Source organism: Alexandromys fortis, unplaced genomic scaffold (assembly GCF_014885135.2).
Source record: "Alexandromys fortis isolate MF-2015 unplaced genomic scaffold, M_Fortis_MF-2015_v1.1 scaffold_70, whole genome shotgun sequence".
NCBI lineage: Eukaryota > Metazoa > Chordata > Mammalia > Rodentia > Cricetidae > Alexandromys > Alexandromys fortis.
The window spans coordinates 4210924-4215233 of NW_026067955.1; positions in this window are offsets into that span (position 1 = coordinate 4210924).

Below are 4310 nucleotides of genomic sequence, written 5' to 3' on the forward strand. Positions count from 1 at the left end.
TTGCGAAAAAAAAGGAAAAAAGAAGAACAAGAAGAAGAACAAGAAGAAGAACAAGAAGAAGAACAAGAAGAAGAACAAGAAGAAGAACAAGAAGAAGAAGAAGAAATAATTTAATTACGGGTCAGTGGGTAAAGACTGTAAGTAACCCCCTCTGGCACACAATGATCCATGAATATATACACACAGAAAGAAAATAAATAAATTTAAAAGAGAAACCTTAACAAATTTAAACAGAGATTCCTAGGAGCCTGTTACTGCAGGGCACTGAGCAAGGGCTGTGTCACGTGGGGCTATGCCCAGTGCTTCTCTTTCTCTGCTTCAGCGGCCACAGAGTACAGAAAGACCTACAGAGCCAGAGGGTGGGCCTGGCCTGCTCCTAACTGCCTGAGCAAGTGGCTTCAGCCGAAGGAGCGTGTATAAACTACTCTTCAAGACTGTGAGACCTGTTGCACTCTGGCCTTCTCTGAGTCTCTGTATTTTACTTTAAGCCTCCCCCTCTATGGCTGTGGCCATCAGGAAAAATAAGCGTTCCCCTGGGTGATGTGTGACCCCAGTCAGAGGGTAAGCTGTCTGGCCAACTTGGGCAGCCGACAGAGGAAGGTGTCCTGGAGGTCTGCACCACCAGTTGGATCTGAGAAGATGAATGCTTTCCTGCAGTTTCCTGGCCAAGCGGAGGGAGGGAGGGAGGCCAGACAACCTGGAAAAAACCAGTTTCCCAGAGACGGCTCCACGAGTCCAGGTCAGTCCTTTAGGGAACCCAGGCTCTCCTCCAGTGCCAACATCACTTGTGCTGACTCCCTTGAAGTGTCCAGCCACTGGAAGTCAGACGGATGAGGTGCCCACGGGGCAAAGAGGAGGGAGGGGGGAGGACCAAGGAGATGGAACTAGACAGAAGAAGGGGGAGAGAGGCTGAGGAGGATAAGGAAAAGGCAGGCTGGTAAACAATCTGATGAAGTAACAATTTCATCCCTTTGCAGAGGGTCTGAAACTGTTCACACTGCCCACACTGGACACCAAGGGTGAGCTGGCCCAGGATCAGGGTTGTCGGCACGAATCTGGGTCAGGAGGGCACCAGATGGGGTTTGCAGCTTCTGGCACAGCAAGTGACAGAAACAGTTTATTAAGAAAGAAAGCACTTCTGTACAAAGTTAGAACTCAGCGGCGTCATGATCCTTTATGGGTCATTCCCATAGAACCGCCGTCTCTGCGAGGAGTTTCCAGACTTTCTGCTGACCAGCTTCTCTCATACGCTGTAGCTCTGCCCTCTCTGTCCACTCCCTTGCCACACTAAGATCCTCTTTAACAGGGGACGAATCAGAGACTGGAGAGTTAGGACATTTGCTCAAGTTCACTCAGCTATCAAAGAACAGAGTGGAACCCAGCCCGAGCCCCACCTCCCAGCCCCGCCGTGTGTTTACGTGGGATACCATTCGGCACTGAATCCCCAGAGCCCCAGGGGATGCTGTCTGTGGGGCATCCTAATGCCCACTGGTGAGGAAGCTGGGCCTCCCACCACTACCTTTTTAGGAAATGTAGCTCTGCAGGAAACACTAGGCTTTGATGGGAAGGAGTAAAGCGGGTCCACTAATTAGAGGCCATTCTTACTTTTTATTTTTATTTAGCTTTAAAAGCAGAGTAGGTGTATCTCATTCCGTTTGACCACAGTCACTGGGCGTCCGCATGAAGAAGTTCGGAGCACCGGGAGCTGAGTCTGTTGGACACTGAGCCGTCCTTGGATTTTCTTGGCGTTGTTTTCTTTCTCTCTGGTTTTGTTTTGATTTTGGTGCTGTTCTTGTTGCTTTAAAAATACACACACTCTGGAGTCGGATACTTCGACTTCTTTGATGCTTGGGAAGCCAACCATGCACTCCTAAAGTTAGACAGAATGGATTGACCTTGGCAGGAACTTGACCACAGCCTCAGCAGTCTCTGACCATGGGCCTGGCCCACAGCCGGTGCGGTCAGCAGCATGTCATTAAGTTCTCTGAAGAGGAGGAGAGCCCGGAGACCTGCTGCTTCCACCACCACTGGCGTTCTGCCTCCGTGCAGTCAGTACCAAGTGCTAAAGGGAGTTGAGCTTATCCGGCTGTGGCTCGGTGGTGGGACCCCCAGAATGCTTCCCAAGTTTCCAAGACATGCCTCCGCTCCAGAAATCACACCGTAAAGACCCCTGCCAGTGAATTTCACCGGCCTACCTTACCTGCCTGTCTGTGAAGACTCTTCTGGTTTGGACTTGAAGACAGCTCGCCTAATAATCACAGGGTCCTGAGCGCGATCTCTAAAATCCATGCCAAGTGGTGGGAGGTGTGGTAGAGCACGCTTATAATCACAGCGCCATGGATGCAGAGAGACAGGAGGGTCTCTGGGGCTCACTGGCCTGGCCTAGCCTCATTAGTGAGTTCCAGGCCAATGAAAGACCCTGTGTCAAGGAAGGTGGATAGCATCCCTAAGATGATGTTTGAAGTTGTCCCTCAGTATCCAAGTACATGCACACAGGTGTACCAGCTCATACTCACACACACATGCATTAAATAAAAAAGACTCCTGACCTAAAACTGTCTAATCACAATACTCATTTTACCCAGCCTTGGTGATTGGGTCTATCATGGCCATGTGACTATAGCCAGGCCAATCACATGCATTCTTTCTTTCTGCGCTGAGTTTGTAAATTAACTATTGCTCCATAGGGCTTGGGTTCTGTCTATGAGATAGAAACAATCTAAAGAGGCAGGCAGTGTTCAAATTCCTGTGCTACAACCTGAGTTCCTGGGGGCAGTAGCGCTTGAAGGCAGCTTACTTCTGTTGGCAGCAATGGTAACGGTATAACCATTTTGGATTTTATTCCTGTGAGCTGTAACCAACAGGCAATCACAAGCCAAGAGTGTTTTTCACTCAACTTTGAGTTTCAAGAACCTGCAACAAAGCAACCTTGTTAAATGGATGTTTAAACTTCCTTAGCAAGGGGAGAGAAAGTTGGGGTAGGTGAGGAACGCGGCATGCTGGGTACCTGCCAGACCTGACATAACTAGACATAACTTACTCAGTGAAACAGTCGACCCCAACATTGTGGTATCGGGACAATTACCTTGATTGGGAAGACGGGTAAAGCGAGGCACAAGGGAGGCTGCTGAGGTGAGTGTGCAGGCTCTAACACTTGGTTGGACAGCTGTATCTCCTCCCCAAGGCAGCCTGATTGCTAGCACCCGATTCTAGGGGGAAAGCCTGTACCAGTTAACGAAGGAAAGAGGTCTATAGCCAGATTTCTTAGACTCCATAGTCCCTTGCTACTCCACACCCCACGACCCAGCCCATACAGCTTTCCCCAAATTCCCAGCCTACATTTCAGTTGCTTAGTGGTGCTAAGGTCAGGCCGAAGTGAACCTTTTCTGGGCGGAGCTGTGAGCTCTGGAATCCAGACGTGGCATAGTGTTTCATGCAGGTGAAGGCAGAAGGAACAGCACACAGAGGGAGGAACATGCCATGGAGCCCAAACGTTGATATGAGCTCGGGATCTGCGTCTTCCCTGGAACTTTAATGGCCCTGAGTGTGACAGAACGGGAAGAACCTCAGAAATCATTTTGCCAGATGGAGCAAAGAGCTGCTATGCTTGTTATCATGACCCACCTTGCTAACCAATCAGAACTGCCTTTCCTGGGGGGGGGGGGATCACCATCCACTCCTTCCCACACAGCCCTAAGGCAGCCTACACAGCAGGGGGCGATGGGTACAAAGCTCACTCACTTGCCCTAATGCCCGATACAAGGCCCTTAATTTTGCAGCTGTGAGAATGGAGGTCTAGAGAGGTAAAAAAGATTCATCTATGGTCACATGGCCTCGCTAGGAATTGAACCAGAGCTTGTGATACCACTGAGTCGGCTGCCCTGTCTTCCACATGGGCTGACTGGGTCACATCAGCACATGGCAAGATATCACTCGAGTTCAAGCCGGCAAGATATCACTCAAGTTCAAGCTGTCTGTATACTTAACTGGGAAACAAACCAGTCATATAGATACAGCTTGATGCTATGGAAAAAAACACGGAGATAGGATACTATGTAATAAACTGTGTGACCTCAAGCATATCAATTAACCGCTCTCTGAGTTAGTTTCCTTATCTGCTAATTGTGCATGCTGGGGTGTGTGTGTGTGCGAGAGAGAGAGAGAGAGAGAGAGAGAGAGAGAGAGAGAGAGAGAGGTGTCAATGATTGGAGCTTTTCACTGATCTCTCTGTATCTTTATTTTTTGAAATAAAGGATCTCTCTCTCTCTCTCTCTCTCTCTCTCTCTCTCTCTCTCTCTCTCTCTCTCTCT